The sequence below is a fragment of the Myxine glutinosa genome, chromosome 3 (assembly GCF_964187855.1).
Source record: "Myxine glutinosa chromosome 3, kmMyxGlut1.1, whole genome shotgun sequence".
In the NCBI taxonomy this organism is placed as follows: domain Eukaryota; kingdom Metazoa; phylum Chordata; class Myxini; order Myxiniformes; family Myxinidae; genus Myxine; species Myxine glutinosa.
In genome coordinates, this window is record NC_136263.1 from 116,363,254 (window position 1) to 116,389,526 (window position 26,273).

The following is a 26,273-nucleotide window of genomic DNA, read 5'->3' on the forward strand; positions in this document are numbered from 1 at the left end:
ATGCACGGTCTGATCCTTTCAATGACCTGATATAATATGTTATAATTTCATGCGTGTCTTGATGCTTTCATTGACCTGATTGAACATGTTATAAAGTAATGCACGTCTGATCCTTTCAATGAAATGATCTAACATCTAATAATGTCATGCATGTGCTGATCCTTTCAATGACCTGATCTAACATGTTATAATGTCATGCATGTTCTGATCTAACATATTATGTCATGCATGGTCTGATCCTTTCAATGACCTGATATACAGTCACATGAAAAAGTAAGTACACCCCATGTAAAGTTTTGACTTTTTCAACATATTTCAACATAAAGCTATTTGATCTTCATTTCAACAATATTGATAGAAAAAGGTGATATAATATAACAAATATCATGAAACATTTACATTTTGTAGTCCATTGTATAATATAAATAAACATAAATGCAAATTTCGCATGTGGAAAAAGTAAGTACACCCTTGGCTCTAATAGGTGGTATTGCCCCCTTTGGCAGAAACAACCTCAAGTAGGCGTTTCTTATAACTGTCTACCAGTCTCTGACATCGACTGGGAGAAATTTTTGCCCACTCCTCCATGCAGAATTCTTTCAGCTGTGCGATGTTTGAGGGGTTTCTTGCATGCACAGCTCGTTTTAACCCCCCCCCCCCCCCACAACATCTCGAGGGGATTTAAATCCGGGCTTTGAATTAGCCATTGCAGAACCCTCCATTTCTTTTTTTCAGCCATTCCTTGGTGGATTTACTGGTATTAGTCTAGTAGGAAGACTAGGTCCCTCTGCACCCCCCGGAGATATACTTCTAATCAGTGTTTCTAGATTGGAAAAAATGTGTAGAAAATGACTAGCTATGGCCCCAAGCTGAAAAAATGTCCCACATACCATTTTTATGCAAATTACTGCTGCAAATTTTATGCAAAATTATGCAAATTTTATGCAAATTTTTGATGAGGAGTAGAGTTGAGGGGTCTTTGAGGGCTTCATCGAGGTGCTCTCGGTTGCAAGACTGGGTCATTCTGAGAAGCACAGCAGGGTCAGAGATCATGATGTTCTCCTCCTCAGTGAATCTCTCCATCAACAGCCTCTCCATTGCCTCACACACTGTTTTGAGGCAAAAGAGGGACTTTGCGTAGGCCTTTCCACTGAGAACACCTTTGAGAGATCCACTTGTTACTAGTTGTGCCTCAAAGAGAATCTCTGCATATCCAGAACCACGCATCTTGTGTCCAGTGAGCATCCCGATGTAGTTCATGGATGTGTGGAAGGGTCCAATCGTTACTACATGACTAGCAAATTCATTTGGCCAGCGCCAGATGATGGGAAGGGCTTTCATGCAGACACCCAGATCAAATGTATTCAGGACCCATCTCTGACCCACCTCAGCAGTTGCTGCCTCGGAACGCTTCAGTAGCTCACGAACAACTGCGTTGTCTGTGATCGGTTGGTGGATAGGCGTGCAGTAGTCGACTGTTGATTTGCTGGGTGGGGGAGAACCAGTTGCAGAGGTGAAACCCCCTAGCCCAGGCACAGGCTGCAGGCCATTGCCATGCCATGCAGGCACCAGGCACAGACCGATCACAGACAACGCAGTTGTTCGTGAGCTACTGAAGCGTTCCGAGGCAGCAACTGCTGAGGTGGGTCAGAGATGGGTCCTGAATACATTTGATCTGGGTGTCTGCATGAAAGCCCTTCCCATCATCTGGCGCTGGCCAAATGAATTTGCTAGTCATGTAGTAACGATTGGACCCTTCCACACATCCATGAACTACATCGGGATGCTCACTGGACACAAGATGCGTGGTTCTGGATATGCAGAGATTCTCTTTGAGGCACAACTAGTAACAAGTGGATCTCTCAAAGGTGTTCTCAGTGGAAAGGCCTACGCAAAGTCCCTCTTTTGCCTCAAAACAGTGTGTGAGGCAATGGAGAGGCTGTTGATGGAGAGATTCACTGAGGAGGAGAACATCATGATCTCTGACCCTGCTGTGCTTCTCAGAATGACCCAGTCTTGCAACCGAGAGCACCTCGATGAAGCCCTCAAAGACCCCTCAACTCTACTCCTCATCAAAAATTTGCATAAAATTTGCATAATTTTGCATAAAATTTGCAGCAGTAATTTGCATAAAAATGGTATGTGGGACATTTTTTCAGCTTGGGGCCATAGCTAGTCATTTTCTACACATTTTTTCCAATCTAGAAACACTGATTAGAAGTATATCTCCGGGCGGTGCAGGGGGACCTAGTCTTCCTACTAGACTATATGTTTAGGGTCATTGTCATGTTGCAAGGTTCACCTTCGGTTGAGCTTCAACTCTCCGACAGATGGCCTCACATTATCCTCAAGCACCCTCTGGTACAATGAAGAATTCATAGTGGATTCTATGATGGTGAGCTGCCCAGGCCCTGATGCAGCAAAGCTGCCCCAAACCATAATATTTCCACCACCATGCTTTACAGTTGGTATCAGGTTCTTGTGGTCAAATGCTGTCTTTGGTTTTCGCCAAACATGTCTTCTGGTAATGTGGCCAAATAGCTCTACCTTTGAATCATCTGTCCAGAGCACATTGTTGCAGAAGTGCTGGTCTTTGCCTCGGTGTTCATTGGCAAACTTCAGTCTTGCCTGATGTTCTTTCTGGACAGCAAAGGTTTCCTCCTGGCACACCTCCCAAGTAGATCAAATTTGTGCACCCTCTTTCTAATGGTAGACTCGTGCACTTTGACATCAACAGTGGCAGGATCTACCTGTAGGTCCCATGATGATATTCTGGGGTTCTTAGAGACTTCTTTCAGCATCTTGCGGTCTGCTCTCGGGCTGAACTTCCTGGGGCGGCCGGGCCTGAACAAGTTGGCATTTGTTTGGAATCTTCTCCACTTGTAGATGATCTTCCGGACAGTCGAATGATTGATTTCAAATTGTTTGGAGATCTTTTTAAATCCCTTCCCAGACTCGTACGCATCTATAACCTTCTTTCTGAAGGCCTCAGAGAGCTCTTTTGATCTAGGCATGGTGACGTCGCACACTTCAACAACAAAGAGCAAACCAAACTAAATGTCTGAGGTTTAAATAAGACAGGTTCCTCCAAGATCCTCTCTATCGATGTTCTAATCATTTGCACCTGAGCTGGTGCATCTGATTCTAATTTTAGGTATTTGAAGTAGTGATAAATGTGGGGGTGTACTTACTTTTTCCACATGTGAAATTTGCATTTATGTTTATTTAAATTATACAATGGACTACAAAGTGTAAATGTTTCATGATATTTGTTATATTATATCACCTTTATCTATCAATATTGTTGAAATGAAGATCAAATAGCTGTATGTTGAAATATGTTGAAAAAGTCAAAACTTTACATGGGGTGTACTAACTTTTTCATGTGACTGTAACATGTTATACTATCATGCATGTTCTGTTGCCTTCAATGACCTGATCTAACATATTGGAATGTCATGCATGTTCTGATCCTTGCAATGACCTGATCTAACATGTTATAATGTCAAGCATGGTCTGATCCTTTCAATGACCTCATCTAACATGTTATAATGTCATGCATGTTCTGATCCTTTCACTGACCTGATCTAACATGTTGTAATGTCATGCATGTTGTGATCCTTTCAATGACCTGATCTAACATGTTATAATGTCATGCATGTTCTGCTCCTTTAAATTACATGATCTAACATGTTATAAGGTCATGCACCGTCTTATCCTTTCAATGACCTGATCTAGCATGTTATAATATCATGCATGATCTGATCCTTTCATTAATCTGATATAACATGTCATAATATCATGCATGTTCTGATCATTTCATTGACCTGATCTAACATGTTATATTGTCATGCATGGTTTAATCCTTACAATGACCTAATCTAACATAAGTAATAGTAATAATAATTTGCAATCTATCTATAATTCCAGCAATCTCTGTGTGTCTGTCTGTGTGTCTGTGTGTCTGTGACCGCTGTTTCTCGACAACCACGGGTCCGATATACTTGAAACTTGCCAGGTATATTGCTGGGGACCCGAGGATGTGCCTTTTCAAGGTTTGTAATTAATCGGACAAGTACCTACCGAGCTATGTCCAAAAAACGCTTCAACCAATCAGAGAGCAGCGAGCTATCACGTGTGCCGAACCGTTAATGCAATGCAAGCGTTAATGCGTTAATGCAAGGCTTTTCTTTTTTTCCCTCTTCTCTTTCTACTTTTCCTTGCGATTAAATTGCAAACAGCCAAAATACGTTGGCGCTAATTGAATAATTGGCCATTAACACTAAAATAATCGTAACTGCGATATGCCAACTTCCGGACAGTGCAGCCTTCCATGTTGTTGTTGTTTGCAGCAGCTGTTTGCAGCAAGGCAAGGCTTTTCTTTTTTTCCCTCTTCTCTTTCTACTTTTCCTTGCGATTAAATTGCAAAAAGCCAAAATACGTTGGCGATAATTGAATAAATGGGCATTAATAGATAGATAGATAGATATGCGATATGCGAACTTCCGGACAGTGTGCGCGTTACGAGCTGACCGCCATTACGGTACGTAATTCGATTTCTTATGCGCATTATTTCTCCCAATTCAGTCAGAGCGAAGGGCGGAAGCGAAGAGCGTTGTTATTTTTTGTTTACGGGCGTACGGGCGGGGTAGAGCGTACGGGTAGCGTTTTTTTTTTTTTTGGGCAAGGAACGGGCACCCACGTACGGGCAATGCCCTAGTAATAATAATAATGATTATAACATGACTCCCCCCTGCCGCTCCCGTACTGAGCGGGTGTACAAGTGCTACAAATTACAATTCCATTTACCCTTACCATCACTTCACCACAATTTAATGTATTCCCATTTACTATCTCCAACTGCAAAATCATCTTACCATTCATGAGTGTATCTATTATATACGGTGTGGGGTTAGTGGTAGTAAGGGGTGGAAGGGGGAGGAATGGACAATGGAGGGAGAGGGGGGAGGAAAGTTGGATAGGGGTGGTGTTTGGGATGTGCCGAGAAGGTTGGGGGAGTTACAATTTTGGATGCATACTCGAGGCTCATGGAAGAGCTCAGTCCTAGAACCAATTCAATGGAGAGGAGAAGCTAATGCAGGAGGAGGATTATGTTCTTGAGATTAAATTCACTCCTTTTTATTGATAGGGTCAAATGGTTTTCCCTGAATTAACATTAAAGTCATTGGGGGGACACTGGAGGGTCTTACCTCAACATTTTCCCCCTCCTATCATACTACTCCTGCAGACACGGCCATCTTGAATTGAACTATTTTTGCATGTTAACAATTCATGACAATTTATTGTTTTTCAAATGTTATTTGTCTATTTTTTTGTCAGATTCCTCAATCTATTTGCAGTGACCCTTGTAAACGTGGCACAAGAAAGATTTTGAGAAAAGGTGAACCATTTTGTTGCTACGATTGCATCACGTGTAAATTGGGAGAGTATTCGAATGCAACTGGTAAGGATCATTGATGCACTTTGTAAATTATTGCTATGTAATATGCCATTGATACCAGGACAAGGAAATCATAAACCATCTCTGCAGATAAAAGTAAAAATAAATATAACAATTAAATAATAATAATTATTATTATTAAAACTGTGGGCAGTGATAATCCGGGGACCACGCCACTCCATCCTAGTTGGACAAGTGCGCGCCAGAGTCGTTGACAATGGCAGCCCGGATTCGATCGTTTAAAGTTTGAACTGAATCGGTCGAAAAATGAAGGAGGAGATGCATTTTAAAGGTTTTCAAGAAATCCAATATGGCCGCCATGTCATGTGACCAATGACATCATAATTAGGATATGCATCCGATCAAGTGTTATACTATAAGTGGTCAAAGTTTCAACTCAATCGATCGAAAAATGAAGGCAGGGATGCATTTTAAAGGTTTTCATGAAATCCAATATGGCCGCCATGTCACGCGACCTATGACATCATAATTAGGATATGCATCCGATCAAGTGTTATACTATAAGTGGTCAAAGTTTCAACTCAATCGATCAAGAAACAAAGACAGAGATGATTTTACAGGTTTTCAAGAAATCCAATATCGCCGCCATGTCATGTGACCTATGACCTCATATTTAGGATATGCATCCAATCACATGGCGTACTATAAGTTGTCAAAGTTTCAACTCATTAGATTTAAAAATGAAGACAGAGATCACCCTCCCATCACCCTCCCATCACCCTCCCATCACCCTCCCATCACCCTCTCATCACCCTGCCCCATCACCCTGCCCCATCACCCTCCCCCATCACCCTGCCATCACCCTCCCATCACCCTCCCATCACCCTGCCATCACCCTCCCATCACCCTCCCATCACCCTGCCATCACCCTCCCACCACCCTCTCGTTGGAGGTATTGACTTATTTAGGGTTGGTTTTCTAAGGCTGTAGGCCGCACCTCATTTTGTCGAATAAAGTGGTATTCGGGTGGTTCCGGTATTTGGGACCGCAGGGACGGAAAGTGCAGGTACGGGGTGCTTGGCACTCCCCAGCCGGCCCGCTCTGAAGGTTCGGATCGGGACACCGGGATTCATTCCGGTCGCCCGGTCGGCCCGGAGGTGGGGGTGCGGGGCCTGTCACGGAACGTCAAAACAAACGGCCTGCCGGGGCCGCCCGAAAGTCGGGCATGAGGGGCGCGTCCACTAATGGAACGCCTCTCGCTTCCCAGATCGAGGGCCACTTGGTCAGGAGAACCTCGTCCCTTCTGGTTGCCCTGCCGTCCCACCGGGAGCGCTGGCAGGGTGTACGTCAAACTAAGCTTAAGTGTCAAGTGTTAAGTTCCTCCTTGCCCGCGCAAGGGAAAGGCTAGGGTCAAGCTCTTCCAAATTTCCAAATACTAGAAATCGGACGTCTCAAATGAATTAATTATTTGTTAATACATCTCAGTCGCCCGCGACCTCTCTAGCGCGGGCGTCGAACCAGTTCATTTCCGGGCGACCGGGCCGAATATGGGCCCGGCTGTGGCCGAAGCCGTTGATTCCGCCGTAGCACGCTAACGCGTAGGCTCGCGCGTCCCTGGTCCGCCGGGGCTCTGCGGGTGTCCTACCGTGCCCGGCACTGCTGATCTCTCAAACTTCCGGGAGTAGGTGCCGGTGCCCGGGGACGGAGTTCGCTGTTTAAACATGGTAGCGCTAGGCCAGTGGGACCGCCGGGACCCACGTGCACTCACAAGGTGTTCTGCGCGTGGGCGGCAGTATCAGACCGGGGCGCCCAAACGCCAATTTCCAATTTCGGTCTTTCCAATTCCAATTCCGTCTTTCCAATTCGTCTTTCGTCTTTCCAATTCGTCCAATTCCCAATTTTCGTCAATTCGTCAATTCGTCAATTCGCCAATTCCGTCTTTCCAATTCGTCTTTCCAATTCGTCGTCTTATTTTTCGTTCGTTTCGTCGTTCGTCCAATTTCTCGTTCGTCCAATTTCGACGTCGTTCGTCCAATTTCGACCTGCCCCATCACCGTCCAATTCCAATTCGTCCGTCCAATTCCAATTGGAGGGTGAACGTTCGTTCGTCCAATTCCAATTTTCGGGTGACACCGTCACAATTTCGGTCTTCGAGGCCGGCCGATAGGCACAGAGTGACCAGAAGGGACGAGGTTCTCCTGACCACGTGGCCCTCGACTCGGTGGGGTTTGTCCGCACAATGTGGGCGCTTTCAGGATAACTTTAGCCGGGGAGCGTTTGGGCGCCCCGGTCTGATACTGCCGCCCACGCGCAGAACGCCTTGTGAGTGCACGTGGGTCCCGGCGGTCCCACTGGCCTAGCGCTACCATGTTTAGACAGCGAACTCCGTCCCCGGGCACCGGCACCTACTCCCGGAAGTTTGAGAGATCAGCAGTGCCGGGCACGGTAGGACACCCGTGGAGCCCCGGCGGACCAGGGACGCGCGAGCCTACGCGTTAGCGTGCTACGGCGGAATCAACGGATTCGGCCACGGCCGGGCCCATATTTTGCCCGGTCACCCGGAAATGAACTGGTTCGACGCCCACGCTAGAGAGGTCGCGGGCGACTGAGATGTATTAACAAATAATTAATTAATTTGAGACGTCCGATTTCTAGTGTTTGGAAATTTGGAAGAGCTTGACCCTAGCCTTTCCCTTGCGAGGGCAAGGAGGAACTTAACACTTAAGCTTAGTTTGAAGTACACCCTGCCAGCGCTCCCGGTGGGACGGCAGGGCAACCAGAAGGGACGAGGTTCTCCTGACCACGTGGCCCTCGATCTGGGAAGCGAGAGGCGTTCCATTAGTGGACGCGCCCCTCACGCCCGATTTTTGGGCGGCCCCGGCAGGCCGTTTGTTTTGATGTTCCGTGACAGGCCCCGCACCCCCACCTCCGGGCCGACCGGGCGACCAGAATGAATCCCGGTGTCCCGATCCGAACCTTCAGAGCGGGCCGGCTCGGGAGTGCCAAGCAACCCGTACCTGCACTTTCCGTCCCTGCGGTCCCAAATACCGGAACCACCCGAATACCACTTTATTCGACAAAATGAGGTGCGGCCTACAGCCTTAGAAAACCACCCCTATATGAGTCAATACCTTCAACGACATAGGCGCGCATTCATGCCGCGTGACATGGTGACGTCATCGCGCTTTCACCTTAAAAAGACTTATTTGATATAAGTTAATATTTTGATATAAGCATTAGAAAACCAACCCTATATAAGTCAATACCTCCAACGACACAGGCGCGCATTCGTGCCGCGTGACGTGGTGACGTCATCGCGCTTTCGTCTTAAAAGACATTTGATATAAGTTAATATTTTGATATAAGCCTTCGAAAACCAACCCTATAGAAGTCAATTGGTCCAATAAAGGGTGATGGGAGGGTGATGGGAGGGTGATGGGAGGGTGGTGGGAGGGTGATGGGAGGGTGATGGCAGGGTGATGGGAGGGTGATGGGAGGGTGATGGGAGGGTGATGGGAGGGTGATGGGAGGGTGATGGCAGGGTGATGGGGGAGGGTGATGGGGCAGGGTGATGGGGCAGGGTGATGGGATGGTGATGGGAGGGTGGGGGGAGGGTGATGGGAGGTTATTTTTATGATTTTAATGATTTTAAATGATGGAAATGATTTTAAAGGTTTGCATGAAATCCAATATGGCCGTCAGGTCACATGACCTATCATGTCATCGTTTTGATATGCATCTGATCAAGTGATATACTACAAGTGGTGAAAGTTTCAACTCAATCAATCGAAAAATGAAGGCAAGGATGCATTTTAAAGGTTTGCATTAAATCCAATATGGCCACCATGTCATGTGACCCATGACGTCATAATTAGGATATGCATCCAATCAAGTGACATACTATAATTGGTCAAGGTATCAAGATCATCTGACTAACGGTTTGGCCTGTAGGTCGATACAAAGTTCAGGGCATCACAATATTAATTTTAAAAAATGCAGAGTCAGCACTTTTTTAAATTGGCGTGCCGTAGACCAATTAACCAAAAAATAAAAAATCGGAGAAAACAGCGTTCTTCGCCTTGGGGTGGTCTATATATATGCCAAGTTTCAACTCAATAGGTCGAAAAGTGAAGGAGGAGATAGATTTTTAAAGATTTTTCAACAAAAACCAATATGGCCGCCACGTCCCGTGGCCTATGACGTCATACTTAGGATATGCATTAAGTCATATGGTATACCATACATGGTCAAAGTTTCAAATTCCTACGATGAACGGTTTGACCTGTAGGTCGCCACCAAATTCCATGGAATCAGCATAATAATAATAAAATCTGAGCGATTTCAAAAGGGTACCTCACGGTGCCCGAATTAAAACTGCGGGCAGTGATGATCCGGGGACCATGCCGCTCCATCCTAATTGGACGAGTGCGCGCCAGAGTTATTGACAACGGCAGCCTGGATCCGATAGTTTAAAGTTTGAACTGAATCGATCGAAAAATGAAGGAGGAGATGCATTTTTAAGGTTTTCAAGAAATCTAATATGGCCACCATGTCATGTGACCTACGACGTCATAATTAGGATATGCATCCGATCAAGTGATACACTCTAAGTGGTCAAAGTTTCAACTCAATCGATCGAAAAATGATGGCAGGGATGCATTTTAAAGGTTTGCATTAAATCCAATATGGCTACCAGGTCACATGACATATGATGTCATAGTTTTGATATGCATCCAATCAAGTGCCATAATATAAGAGGTCAACGTTTCAACTCAATTGATCAAAAAATAAAGACGGAGATGCATTTTAAAAGTTTGCATGAAATTCAAAATGGCCACCAGGTCACGTGACCTATGATGTCATAATTATGATATGCATCCGATCAAGTGATATACTCTAAGTGGTCAAAGTTTCAACTCAATCGATCGATAAATGAAGGCAGGGATTAATTTTAAAGGTTTGAATTAAATCCAATATGGCCACCAGGTTACATGACCTATGACATCATAGTTATGATATGCATACAATCAAGTGCCATACTATAAATAGTCAAAGTTTCAGCTCAATCGATCGAAAAATGAAGACAGAGATGCATTTTAAAGGTCTGCATTACATCTAATATGGCCACCATGGCACGTGACCTATGACGTCATAATTAGGATATGCATCCGATCAAGTGTTATACTATAAGTGGTCAAAGTTTCAACTCAATCGATCAAGAAACAAAGACAGAGATGATTTTACAGGTTTTCAAGAAATCCAATATGGCCGCCATGTCATGTGACCTATGACCTCATATTTAGGATATGCATCCAATCACATGGCGTACTATAAGTTGTCAAAGTTTCAACTCATTAGATTTAAAAATGAAGACAGAGATCACCCTCCCATCACCCTCCCATCACCCTCCCATCACCCTCCCATCACCCTCTCATCACCCTGCCCCATCACCCTGCCCCATCACCCTCCCCCATCACCCTGCCATCACCCTCCCATCACCCTCCCATCACCCTGCCATCACCCTCCCATCACCCTCCCATCACCCTGCCATCACCCTCCCACCACCCTCTCGTTGGAGGTATTGACTTATTTAGGGTTGGTTTTCTAAGGCTGTAGGCCGCACCTCATTTTGTCGAATAAAGTGGTATTCGGGTGGTTCCGGTATTTGGACCGCAGGGACGGAAAGTGCAGGTACGGGGTGCTTGGCACTCCCAGCCGGCCCGCTCTGAAGGTTCGGATCGGACACCGGGATTCATTCCGGTCGCCCGGTCGGCCCGGAGGTGGGGGTGCGGGGCCTGTCACGGAACGTCAAAACAAACGGCCTGCCGGGCCGCCCGAAAGTCGGGCATGAGGGGCGCGTCCACTAATGGAACGCCTCTCGCTTCCCAGATCGAGGGCCACGTGGTCAGGAGAACCTCGTCCCTTCTGGTTGCCCTGCCGTCCCACCGGGAGCGCTGGCAGGGTGTACGTCAAACTAAGCTTAAGTGTCAAGTGTTAAGTTCCTCCTTGCCCGCGCAAGGGAAAGGCTAGGGTCAAGCTCTTCCAAATTTCCAAATACTAGAAATCGGACGTCTCAAATGAATTAATTATTTGTTAATACATCTCAGTCGCCCGCGACCTCTCTAGCGCGGGCGTCGAACCAGTTCATTTCCGGGCGACCGGGCCGAATATGGGCCCGGCTGTGGCCGAAGCCGTTGATTCCGCCGTAGCACGCTAACGCGTAGGCTCGCGCGTCCCTGGTCCGCCGGGGCTCTGCGGGTGTCCTACCGTGCCCGGCACTGCTGATCTCTCAAACTTCCGGGAGTAGGTGCCGGTGCCCGGGGACGGAGTTCGCTGTTTAAACATGGTAGCGCTAGGCCAGTGGGACCGCCGGGACCCACGTGCACTCACAAGGTGTTCTGCGCGTGGGCGGCAGTATCAGACCGGGGCGCCCAAACGCCAATTTCCAATTTCGGTCTTTCCAATTCCAATTCCGTCTTTCCAATTCGTCTTTCGTCTTTCCAATTCGTCCAATTCCCAATTTTCGTCAATTCGTCAATTCGTCAATTCGCCAATTCCGTCTTTCCAATTCGTCTTTCCAATTCGTCGTCTTATTTTTCGTTCGTTTCGTCGTTCGTCCAATTTCTCGTTCGTCCAATTTCGACGTCGTTCGTCCAATTTCGACCTGCCCCATCACCGTCCAATTCCAATTCGTCCGTCCAATTCCAATTGGAGGGTGAACGTTCGTTCGTCCAATTCCAATTTTCGGGTGACACCGTCACAATTTCGGTCTTCGAGGCCGGCCGATAGGCACAGAGTGACCAGAAGGGACGAGGTTCTCCTGACCACGTGGCCCTCGACTCGGTGGGGTTTGTCCGCACAATGTGGGCGCTTTCAGGATAACTTTAGCCGGGGAGCGTTTGGGCGCCCCGGTCTGATACTGCCGCCCACGCGCAGAACGCCTTGTGAGTGCACGTGGGTCCCCGGCGGTCCCACTGGCCTAGCGCTACCATGTTTAGACAGCGAACTCCATCCCCGGGCACCGGCACCTACTCCCGGAAGTTTGAGAGATCAGCAGTGCCGGGCACGGTAGGACACCCGTGGAGCCCCGGCGGACCAGGGACGCGCGAGCCTACGCGTTAGCGTGCTACGGCGGAATCAACGGATTCGGCCATGGCCGGGCCCATATTTTGCCCGGTCACCCGGAAATGAACTGGTTCGACGCCCACGCTAGAGAGGTCGCGGGCGACTGAGATGTATTAACAAATAATTAATTAATTTGAGACGTCCGATTTCTAGTGTTTGGAAATTTGGAAGAGCTTGACCCTAGCCTTTCCCTTGCGAGGGCAAGGAGGAACTTAACACTTAAGCTTAGTTTGAAGTACACCCTGCCAGCGCTCCCGGTGGGACGGCAGGGCAACCAGAAGGGACGAGGTTCTCCTGACCACGTGGCCCTCGATCTGGGAAGCGAGAGGCGTTCCATTAGTGGACGCGCCCCTCACGCCCGATTTTTGGGCGGCCCCGGCAGGCCGTTTGTTTTGATGTTCCGTGACAGGCCCCGCACCCCCCACCTCCGGGCCGACCGGGCGACCGGAATGAATCCCGGTGTCCCGATCCGAACCTTCAGAGCGGGCCGGCTCGGGAGTGCCAAGCACCCCGTACCTGCACTTTCCGTCCCTGCGGTCCCAAATACCGGAACCACCCGAATACCACTTTATTCGACAAAATGAGGTGCGGCTTACAGCCTTAGAAAACCACCCCTATATGAGTCAATACCTTCAACGACATAGGCGCGCATTCATGCCGCGTGACATGGTGACGTCATCGCGCTTTCACCTTAAAAAGACTTATTTGATATAAGTTAATATTTTGATATAAGCATTAGAAAACCAACCCTATATAAGTCAATACCTCCAACGACACAGGTGCGCATTCGTGCCGCGTGACGTGGTGACGTCATCGCGCTTTCGTCTTAAAAGACATTTGATATAAGTTAATATTTTGATATAAGCCTTCGAAAACCAACCCTATAGAAGTCAATTGGTCCAATAAAGGGTGATGGGAGGGTGATGGGAGGGTGATGGGAGGGTGGTGGGAGGGTGATGGGAGGGTGATGGGAGGGTGATGGGAGGGTGATGGCAGGGTGATGGGGGGAGGGTGATGGGGCAGGGTGATGGGGCAGGGTGATGGGATGGTGATGGGAGGGTGGGGGGAGGGTGATGGGAGGTTATTTTTATGATTTTAATGATTTTAAATGATGGAAATGATTTTAAAGGTTTGCATGAAATCCAATATGGCCGTCAGGTCACATGACCTATCATGTCATCGTTTTGATATGCATCTGATCAAGTGATATACTACAAGTGGTGAAAGTTTCAACTCAATCAATCGAAAAATGAAGGCAAGGATGCATTTTAAAGGTTTGCATTAAATCCAATATGGCCACCATGTCATGTGACCCATGACGTCATAATTAGGATATGCATCCAATCAAGTGACATACTATAATTGGTCAAGGTATCAAGATCATCTGACTAATGGTTTGGCCTGTAGGTCGATACAAAGTTCAGGGCATCACAATATTAATTTTAAAAAATGCAGAGTCAGCACTTTTTTAAATTGGCGTGCCGTGGACCAATTAACCAAAAAATTAAAAATCGGAGAAAACAGCGTTCTTCGCCTTGGGGTGGTCTATATATATGCCAAGTTTCAACTCAATAGGTCGAAAAGTGAAGGAGGAGATAGATTTTTAAAGATTTTTCAACAAAAACCAATATGGCCGCCACGTCCCGTGGCCTATGACGTCATACTTAGGATATGCATTAAGTCATATGGTATACCATACATGGTCAAAGTTTCAAATTCCTACGATGAACGGTTTGACCTGTAGGTCGCCACCAAATTCCATGGAATCAGCATAATAATAATAAAATCTGAGCGATTTCAAAAGGGTACCTCACGGTCCCCGAATTAAAACTGCGGGCAGTGATGATCCGGGGACCATGCCGCTCCATCCTAATTGGACGAGTGCGCGCCAGAGTTATTGACAACGGCAGCCCGGATCCGATAGTTTAAAGTTTGAACTGAATCGATCGAAAAATGAAGGAGGAGATGCATTTTTAAGGTTTTCAAGAAATCTAATATGGCCACCATGTCATGTGACCTACGACGTCATAATTAGGATATGCATCCGATCAAGTGATACACTCTAAGTGGTCAAAGTTTCAACTCAATCGATCGAAAAATGATGGCAGGGATGCATTTTAAAGGTTTGCATTAAATCCAATATGGCTACCAGGTCACATGACATATGATGTCATAGTTTTGATATGCATCCAATCAAGTGCCATAATATAAGAGGTCAACGTTTCAACTCAATTGATCAAAAAATAAAGACGGAGATGCATTTTAAAAGTTTGCATGAAATTCAAAATGGCCACCAGGTCACGTGACCTATGATGTCATAATTATGATATGCATCCGATCAAGTGATATACTCTAAGTGGTCAAAGTTTCAACTCAATCGATCGATAAATGAAGGCAGGGATTAATTTTAAAGGTTTGAATTAAATCCAATATGGCCACCAGGTTACATGACCTATGACGTCATAGTTATGATATGCATACAATCAAGTGCCATACTATAAATAGTCAAAGTTTCAGCTCAATCGATCGAAAAATGAAGACAGAGATGCATTTTAAAGGTCTGCATTACATCTAATATGGCCACCATGGCACGTGACCTATGACGTCATAATTAGGATATGCATCCAATAAAGTGACCTACTATAATTGATCAAGGTATCAAGTTCATCTGACTAAAGGTTTGGCCTGTAGGTCGATACAAAGTTCATGGCATCTCAATATTAATAAAATTAAAAATGCAGAGTCAGCACTTTTTTTAATTGGCGCGCCGTAGACTAATTAACCAAAAAAAATAAAAAAAATCGGAGAACAGAGCGTTCTTCGCCTTGGGGTGGACTACATGTAGACCAAAGTTTCAACTCAATAGGTCGAAAAATGAAGGAGATAGATTTTAAAGATTTTTCAACAAAAACCAATATGGCCGCCACGTCACGTGACCTATGGTGTCATACTTAGGATATGCATTAAGTCATATGGTATACCATAAATGGTCAAAGTTTCAAATTCCTACGATGAACGGTTTGACCTGTAGGTCGCCAACAAATTTCATGGAATCAGAATGATAATAATAATCCGAGCGATTTCAAAAGGGTACCCATGGTCCCCTAATAATAATAATGAAAGAATAGCACTCAGTAGAGCATCCTTTTGACCTCAAAAATAATTGGTGGTTAAATTCAGTGACCTGATATGCAAATCGTCTTCAAATTTTATGATAATCGGAAGAAAAGGGACAATGTTAGTAATTTGGCCTGCGTTGACCTTTTGTCCTATGTTGACCTCAAATATAATTAATTGGTGGTTGAATTAATTAAGCTGATATGAAAATCTTATTCAAATTTCAAGTCAATCGGATGAAAATTGAGGATTTTGGAAATGTGAAAAGGTTGTTGACCGTTGGCCTATGTTGACCTTTTGGTCTATGTTGATCTCAAACATAGTTGTTGGTTGAATTCAGTAAGCTGATATGAAAATCATATTCAGATTTCAAGTCAATCGGATAAAAATTGAGGATTTTATAAATTTGAAAAATGTGGTTGACCAAAAAGTGGTTAATGAACTTTGGTAGCCTATGTTGACATTTTGACCTCAAAAATAAATAGGATTCTGTCAGACCACCAACCTCTACCATTTGGTGAGGTTTGGTGAAGATCAGATTAAAATTATGACCTGTAGGCAAGTATAAGTGAGTGGACAAACACACACACACACACACACACACACACACACACACACACACACACACACACACACACACACACACACACACAAACAAACACACACACAAAAACACAGAAACCGGAGTGATCAACATACTTTTTTCAATTTTTTTTTTTTTTGTCAAGTACCAAGGCTTGAGCTGATACTAGTTGCTTTCTGGAAACTTCTCATACATGACTTTATATATATATGCATTAAACTTGTTTTTCATATCTGTGTTCATGTACCATGTATGTTTCGATAGAGAAAAGGAGGAGAAAAGAGAAGAGAGGAAGAAAAGTGAGACGAGGGAGAAAAGAGAGAAGAGCGAGAAAAGAGATAAGAGAGGTAGAAAAGAGAGGAGAGGGAGAAAAGCGAGGAGAGGGAGAAAAGCGAGGACAGGGAGAAAAGCGAGGAGAGGGAGAAAAGCGAGAAGAGGGAGAAAAGAGAGGAGAGGGGGAGAAAAGAGAGGAGAGGGGGAGAAAAGAGAGGAGAGGGGGAGAAAAGAGAGGACAGGGAGAAAAGCGAGGAGATGGAGAAAAGCGAGAAGAGGGAGAAAAGAGAGGAGAGGGTGAAAAGAGAGGAGAGGGGGAGAAAAGAGAGGAGAGGGGGAGAAAAGAGAGGAGAGGGGGAGAAAAGAGAGGAGAGGGGGAGAAAAGAGAGGAGAGGGGGAGAAAAGAGAGGACAGGGAGAAAAGCGAGGAGATGGAGAAAAGTGAGAAGAGGGAGAAAAGAGAGGAGAGGGTGAAAAGAGAGGAGAGGGGGAGAAAAGAGAGGAGAGGGGGAGAAAAGAGAGGAGAGGGGGAGAAAAGAGAGGAGAGGGGGAGAAAAGAGAGGAGAGGGGGAGAAAAGAGAGGACAGGGAGAAAAGCGAGGAGATGGAGAAAAGTGAGAAGAGGGAGAAAAGAGAGGAGAGGGTGAAAAGAGAGGAGAGGGGGAGAAAAGAGAGGAGAGGGGGAGAAAAGAGAGGAGAGGGGGAGAAAAGAGAGGAGAGGGGGAGAAAAGAGAGGAGAGGGGGAGAAAAGAGAGGAGAGGGGGGAGAAAAGAGAGGAGAGGGTGAAAAGAGAGAAGGAGGAGATGGAGAAGAAAAGTGAGAATAAGGAGAGGGAGAAAAGAAAAGAGAGAGATGATAGAGAGGGTGGAGAGAGATAGAGATAGCGGAGAGGAAGGAGAGGGAGAAAAAATGTAAAAATATAGAAACCAGTGCGATTTGAAAAAGATTGAGGTCTTACAGAAAATAAATCACGCTAAATGCACTGAAGATGAAAATATAGAATTAACAGGTCTACTGAAAATATTATGTCGTTGAAAATATTATGTATCTTCAATGAAGAGATATAAATGAGAAAGTGAAGAAGAAAAAGTTTATGAGTAGTTGTTGTTGTTGTTGTTATTGTTGTGTAGCCCCGGACAGTTCTCTCGAACAAGCCTGCGGCACGGAGACAGCCGATCGATCTCCCAGTTGCGATTCAGATGTCCCTCACATCCAGGATGGTTTAACCCTGCCTTTACAAAGTCAGTGCGATGACAGCGTTAGAGTGAGGGAGATAGAAAGAAAGAGAAGCGACAGTGACAAGAGAGAAAGGGCCGGTCCATGGGGACCGATCGACTCTCTGACCGGGACCGCTCTGCCCTGACGAATCTGGGCAGCAGGGAAGAATGGGGAGGATTTGGCTCCCGACTTGCATTGGAGGGTACAACTACCGCAAAGAGGCGTTTTCGAAAGTTGTAGATTATGTCGTTGATGATGTTAGTGTGATTGCCTTTAGCTAAAGCTCTACATTTTTTTCAAAAATAAATGGAGGAGAGAGTGATAGCATTTCTAACTATACTGTTATGTTTGTGGGGGAAGGGAAGAAATGCCATGAGGGAGTTAGGATCGTGTAGGTTTTAGCATGGACCGTCGACACGAAGAAGAGGATTCTCGATTTAATAGGAAGGGTCTCTGTCAGGTTAAGAGTGTTTGCATGTCGCCATATGGGGCGTGGCTTTTGTGTTAACTAGACAGGGATTAAGAGTAATTCCCCAGTGTTTAATTGTTAGTAATTTGACAGAACATACACTGATGTACTTGTGTGCTTCCCTCTCTCTCCCCCATCTTTTCCCCGCTCCCTTTATTATATGTTTTTTATGTGTCCGTTTGTTTTTTTGTGATTAATGTTAGCTCTTACACGAGCCTCGATCTTGTATAGATAAAAATAATAATTACCCCTCTGACTTTTCCTGTGTAGGTTCTTTTTACATGCACTCAGCCAGCCATGCAATGGGCTCCATCCGCCCACAACGCCGCTAGGGCCAACAAAAACCCAGCACATTTGCAGATACAGACCAAACTCCGCCCCTGACGACTCATAATGGAGAGATCAAGCCATGGGGTGATAAACAGCACTCGTGCAATTGGACAGAGTGTGACATCAAACAGCTGGAAGGTTGTCAAAGGAGAGTGAGGAGTAAAGAGGAAGAATCCGTTCCCGTTGTCTCTCTCTTTCTCTTTCTCTTTCTCTGTCTCTCTCCCTGGTACTGGCTTCGTGGCAGACTGTCGCTCTTCGTGGGTGTGCTCGGGACAAAAACAACGGAGCTTTGTGGAGCTTTGCCCCGTTGAAGGAGGGGCTCTTGTTTGACGTGGTGCTTTTCGGGGAGGTTGTGACCGCACTGTGCTTCCTGACGAAGAGAGAGAGAGAGAGAGCGAGAGAGAGAGAGAGAGAGAGAGAGTGAGTGACTGACTGTTTCTTCCTTTTATTACAAGAGTACAAAAAATCAGTTATGTTCAGTCACAAAGAAACAAAACACAATAAAATGGTCTCAAGGAAAAGTTATTTTCAAATCATCATCATCAAGTGTGCATATGACATCATTAAAAACCCACTTTTCTTTAAAACATGTTAAATTCTTGTTCATTTTAAAAAACCGGTACTCTAGCTTTAGTCTTGCATTTACAAGAGCCTTAAGGGTGAGCAGAACATCACATGACGAGTCAGAAGCGTTTCCAATTTTTTTCTTCCTGGATTTATAAATTGCAAACTTGGCCTGGCCAATTAAAAAATTCATTAAAACCACATTTCTAAGGGAAGACGGTCCTAAAACACCATAAATAAAAACATTGTGATTGAAGAGGGAACCAAGCTTCACAAAGCGTTCCTGAAGGAATGTAAAAAGAGGTTGCAATCGTTCACACTCAAGGTATATATGCGGTAGGGTTTCAATGGATGCACAGAAAGGGCATAGATTAGAGTTAGCAGTAGAAAACCGGTTCAGTAAAACATTATAAGGTAAAATCCAGTGTACAAGTTTCCATTGAATATCTCCAACATACTTTGGAGTAGGCAAGAGATAAAAACTTCGCCAATTGAGGCAATTGGGGGGTATTGGGGGTAAAACATCCCGCCATCGAAGCCTCGGGTGCTCAGAAAATGTTTTTGCGTATAAAATTTTAACGTACGTGTTGTACAAAGTTTTCTTTGGAAAGGCGGGAAGGGATAATGCAGTATCATCAGGGCTGTTCAGGCCAGGGGACAGATTAAGTGGCGGGCTGGAAACTAGGAGTTTGGGGAAGTCACCCGCTGTTTCCTCGGGGGGAGGGCCAAGTTCCTCGCAGATATTACGATACGTTGTGGATATCCCTTGAAGGAACCGAGAGATGATCCTGACAGATTTTATTCCGGTTTTTTGTGCCACAGCGGCAGCACTCAGCCAGCAGCACCCAGACTCTGTCATGAGGTCTTTCACTCGCAGCAGCTTGGCATCAACAAAACGTTGAACGAGTCCCCTATTATTCAAGCTGTTTTCCAGGAAGGGGTTGTAGCATAGGGGCTCATTCAACAACATTTCCATGTTGTATGTTGCCATTTCACGGGAAAAGGACAGGGCTTGCCAGGCGTTCATCACCCCCTTGGTAAAAGGTGGGCAGCAAGGATGAATCGATTTGATGAGGGTTCATCAAGAAAAGTTATCGGTCATAACCCAGCTTGCATGTAAGCTGCAATATGCAGTTAGCCAGAGGCCTCCAGAGTAGGGCTTCATCTCCATATACAAGTTGGCGCACGATATGAAGCCAGAAGACCATAATCCGGCTGCGGATATCAATAAGACCTTGGCCACCTTCAGTGAGTGGTAAGTATGCCACGGGGGGTTGGAGCCAGTGTTTCCCGCTCCAGAAAAAGTCGACAATGCTCTTTTGCAGTGTAATAAGAAGGCTCCTGGGCGGTTGTAGGCATATCATCTTATGCCATAGCATAGAGGCGACAAGATTGTTAATGACGAGAGTTCTTCCGCGGTACGAAAGTTGAGAGAGATGTCCTTTCCAGCGGGCCAGTTTTGCCATTACCTTGTCCGGTAATCCCACCCAGTTCTGCTGCTCAAAGGTGTTGTCTCCTAGGAAAATACCGAGGTATTTAATGCCACTTTTCTGCCAGTTCACTCCTCCTGGTAGGACAATTGGTGGGCAATCTCCAGTTCCTATCCAAAGGGCTTCACTCTTCTTCCAGTTTACCTGGCCTGAACAAGCCTGACAATATGTCTTTAGTGCCTGAGCCACCGCAGTGACGTCAGCACTATTTTTTATATAAATACAGACATCATCTGCATAGGCAGAGACTTTTAGCGGTGTGGTAAGAATTGATCCAGTGAAGCCAGAAATGTGCATACGTAATTGGAGCAGAAGAGGTTCGATGGCAAGAGAGTATAAAAGTCCAGATAGCGGGCAACCTTGCCGTACTCCCCGTTGTACAGCAATGGGGCTGCACAATACTTGATTAATTTTAAGAACACTGGATATATTACAATACAAAAGTTTAACGTACGAGATAAAAATAGGTCCAAACCCAAAATTCTCTTAAACTCTAAAAAGGTACATGTGGTCAATACAGTGAAAGGCTTTTCCTTGGTCGATGAAAAACAGACCAACATTCATATTAAAATTGTTACAAAACCGAATGGTATCACGGATAAGAAAGATATTATTAAAAATAGTACGTCCAGGAATACAAAAGGATTGATGTTCTCCTATTAGTACATTCATAAAGGGTTTCATTCGATTAGACAAGGCTTTGGCTAAAATTTTATAATCCGTACATAAAACAGAAATAGGACGCCAGTTCTCTATAAGTTGAGTGTCCGCTTTCTTAGGAATTAAGGTGGTGACTGCTCTCCGGCAACTCCACGGCAGTTGTCCATCCTCTAAGCATTCATTCAATACCCGCAGTAGGTGAGGTCCAATGGCGTCCCAAAAAAACTGGAAAAATTCGCTAGTCAGCCCATCCAGTCCAGGGGCTTTATCAGGTTCCAAGGCCTTCAAGGCAGCGGTGAGCTCAGGTAACCTAAGAGGATCCTCCAACTGCTGCTTCTGATCCTCCGCCAATGTTGGAAGGTTAGAAACAAGTTCCGATATTGCATCCTGGTTAATGTCATGCCGCATAAACCGTTGTTTAAAATGTTTCCGGGCACATTCTCTGATTCTGCCATCTTCATAAAGGAGTTCCCCATCATGGAGCAAGCGTGTAATCATTGACGAAGAGACCCCCCTTTTAAGGCTGAAGAAGAATTTGGTTGGAGCATCAAGGTCGTGTATGTACCTCATCTTCAGGCGCAATAAAGCATTTTGTGCTCGCCTTTCGGATATGGAATTCAGTAAGGCCGTTTTTCTATGGATTTGTTGCCTCATTCCCTGGTAGCTCACACTTGCAGTTCCCTGAAGCTGTTCCTGTAATTCCAGGATTTCATCTTCAAGTAAGGTTGTGGTTTTTCTTTCCTCTTGAACACCATATGCACGATATTGTTGGCAGAACAGTCTGATGTGCGTTTTGGCATTATCCCACCATTGTCTGAGGTTTGAGAAATTCCCTTGGGAGGCAACTAGAATATTCCAAATTTCCGGAAAAATGTCCTTAAAGGTACTATCATCAAGTAAGTTGTTATTAAATTTCCAAAAAGCACTCTTGTGTTTCGGGCAGGGGGCAGAAATTTTGAGAAATGTTGCGCTGTGGTCCGAGAATCCTGATGGGCAAATTTTGGATGACAGAACGAGGCGTTCAAGTGGAGGATTAATATAAAACTTGTCCAAGCGAGCAAGTACAATATTACCCTGAATGCATCGACACCATGTGTATTGCCTGATTGATGGGTGCTGTACCCGCCATATATGTCAAATTCATTTGTTTTAAAAATTTGGTGAGGGGGATTGTGGAGGCAGGATGGGGCTCTGCACTGTTCCTGTCTAGTTGGGGTTGGAGGGTGCAATTAAAATCTCCACCAATACAAACATGATTGTCTTGGGTTTTTAGGGCGTTTTGGCTGTCGAGGGACGTTAGGTGTGTCCCAAGGGCAATAAAAAAAACTCGCCGAGCTACAGGCGTACTTGGGGCATAGATATTAAAAATAGTATAGAATTTTCCACAGTAGTGGAATTCTAGGGATGCTAGGGATCCCTTGTGTATTTCGTCGAATTTAAGCGATGAAGGCGAAAAGGAGGGGCTAAGAATTATTGTGACACCGCCTTTGCGGGAGTCACCGTTACTAAAAAAGGACAGGCCGGGGAAGAGCCTACACCACTCTGCGACACAGCAGTCGTTGGCATGGGTCTCTTGTAAGAGGGCAATGTCAACTTTCTTCTGTAATAAAAAATCCCTTACTTGAACTTTACGGACAGAGCTACATCCTCCGTTAATATTCAGGCTACAAATGGAAAAACTCATTACAGCTACAAGAAGGAGTGACCACCACTCAATTTTTTAATAGCAGTTCATTCTTAGCTTTTTGCAACCACTTCTTTAAACGCTGACGTTGGGAGGAATTGAAATTAAAAACGTGGGGCCGTTTTACCATCAATCTAGTGGAATGTATAAAATCAGGTAGCTCCGGAAAAAAGGTTTCTATAACAACATTCCTTTTTCGGAATGTGTCCTTAAGAAACCTTTTTATCTCGGAGGGAGGGATTGGAGGGGTTTCTTCTTCCTTAAGGCTACCACATTCACTAACAGAGTCATCTATATCAGATGGCTCAGATGGTGTGTCACACTGGTTTTCAGCATTTATCTCCTCACCGTCATCACATCCCTCCACGTTATCGGATGGGGCATAGTCCATAGAGGGAGGGGACGGGGAGGGAGAGAAATGAGCCATCTTCAGGGGAGGGGGGGGGGAGGGGGGGTACTAATTTTTGCGGTTCAACCATATCAGTTTCTAGGTCAGTAGACAAGGGCGAGGATTCATCCACATCTATGTCCTCCAATACCGAGAAACGATTTTCTGTGACGAGGGACAAATCTAGGGCCGAGAGGAGGGGCTGTCGGTTTTCAGTTGTAGGTTTTTTAAAGAGATGACCCTTTTCATCTGTTGTTTGCAGATGTCTTTTTCCTTTTGGGCAGACTAATTGAAACTCGTCCTGGTTAGTGGGAAGAGATTGCAAGGGTTTGGGGGGAGGGGGGAGGTGGAGGACGTGATCATCGGGAGGGGATTTCCATCGGCTACCATGGCGAGAGAGGTAGGATCAGTTATAGCAGGCAACAAGCTGTGATTGGACGATGTTGCCTGGGGGGTGAGGTCTATCGTTAACAGGAGATGGCTGCAATTAGATCCTTCAGTAGAGGGAGGGGCCCCTGTTTCAAGGGGAGGGGAAGGGGGTACGGCGGGGGGGGGTACGGCGGGGGGGTTTGGATCGGTGGTAGGAGGGCTTGGGTCGGTGGTAGACAGATTGGGATCAGTGGTGGTAAGGCTTGGGTCGATGGTGGGAAGGTTCGGGTCGGTGGTGGGAGGGCTTGGTTCGGCGGCGGGAAGGCTTGGTTCGGTGGTGGGAGGGTTTGGTTCGGTGGTGGGAAGGCTTGGGTCGGTGGTGGAAGGGTTTGGATCGGTGGTGGGAAGGTGGGGGGGTTGCTTATTCCCGGTTCGGAGGGGAGGTTGTACTTGTGGAGAATTCTCTTTTCGGGGGCAGTCATGCTTAACATGCCCAAATTGTCCGCAGCCAAAACATTTTAGAACGTTGGTGGACACGTACACTGTATATTCGTTCTGTTGATGTTTTAATTTTATTATAAGGTTTAAATCCTTCTGGGAATTTTTTAAAATCATAAACACTTGCCGCCGGAATGAAACCACGTGCCTTAAATCGTTGTTTCGTGACCTGAAGGGAATCATGGAGATACGAGACACGATGGTACCATATCGGGACAACTCTTTAATTAGTACATCGTCGGATACAAATGGGGGGCAATTGGATATCACGACTTTTATCGCTGGGCTATCTAGTGGGGAAATCATAACAAATAAATCTGGATCGATTGTCAAACCCTGTTCGACAATTTGTGGGACACAATCCACGTCGGACAAAAAAATAACGATCCACTTGTTCATCCGTTAAGCGGCAACAACCTTGTCGATCCCGACAACACGACCGGTTGCGAGGACAACGTCCTCGACACTCACCTCACGTTCCGGAGGTACACAAAAGAACCCGTGCTTACGGGTCAGGCTCTGAAAGGCCGTAAATCGAGATAGTGCAGCTGCCATGTTGGAATAGCTGCACTTACACCCCCTCCCCAACTCGGGGAGGGTGAATATATAATATAATCTTCCCTACCCGAACTCCGGGAATGGGAAGTAATCAGACCTCTCCGATTTCCCTAACTTCGGAAAAGGGAGGCAACAAAACAAACTGAAGGAAAGATAAACGAAAGGAAAAAAAGGAAATAGAGGTTTAAGATGAAGGAGCAAACACCGATCGGGTGACGCCCAAAAACGGCGAACCCTTACCAGCGATCACCCTGTGCTCTCCGGCTCTCTCTCCCGTCTCAACGTATATGGGAATCACCAGGAAGACTCCACGAACAGGCACAAGGACACAGAGGGGGGAAACGGGGGGGGGGGGGGGAATGGAGCAACAACACAGAGCACTCACAGGTCTCCACAAGCAGACGCCATGACAGTACAACCAGCATACAAACGGCCAGCAGGTAGAGAGAGAGAGAGAGAGAGAGAGAGAGAGAGATGGATGGATGGATGGATGGATGGATGTCTTGCTGCCGCTTCGCGGCTCGGGGTGCGCTCGTGATTGACCAGCGCCATTCTTCAGGCGCTTTGAAGCATGGTCCTCTTGTCGAGTGACCTCACAAAAGTACTCGTCGAGACCAGAGCTGAGTGCCATTAAAAGGGGACTTTTCTTTTATCTTTCCACGGTGTGTGTGCATTTGTGTCAGCGTGGAGGGTCCCTCAAGTAGAACTATTGTTTTTATCTTAACATTAGTTTTGACATTTTACTGTCTTACAATTATTTTATTAAATCCTTTATTGGTACATTTCATTTCTTGTATTGTGAATTTTCCTTGTCTTGTATTGGTGATTGTGGGTTTGAGGAATAATCCCCAAGTGGTTCCGTTTGAGTTAAGCACCCTGGTTTTCTTTGCTTGCGCGCAAAAATAATACCGCCAAGTTTCGAACTGCTGCCTCCGAGTTAACTGTTTGGCTATCCGTCCAAGGCTGGTTTTCATCAGCCACGGACGTCACAATACCATATATTTTAAAATTCTAGACACTACTGCATATGTTAGAAGCTAAAAAGTTTTTTGCACTCTGTTGAAATTTTTCTCATAAATAAAGCAAAGACAGCAATTTTTTGTCTCAAGTGTAAAAAGGAAACTGATCCCAAAAATATCTCATTTCTGAAAAGTAAAAATAATAGGGTTATACAAAAGGGGATATGTTTGGTGTGTGCCACGAAAAAGAGTAAATTAATCTCCAAACAAAAACGTGGAGAAGCACGTTTATGAACCAATTTTTTTTTATCAGGAAGCAGATTTACAACAACTAGAATTCTGGGGGAATTACACCTTCCAGGACATTCTTTCTGTGGTCTGGGAACCGTTTTGATGTCCTGTGCATGACAAACGGTGCTTACATTGAAGTGCATTGATGGTGTGCACAAAACGAGTTACTGTATCATATAAACCAAAGGGTATCGTTGTATCATTTGTGGTTCTAAATGTATTAACAACCAAAGTTGTCTGAGTCTTTTTGGAACACCCTGTATATTCAAGAAATTTT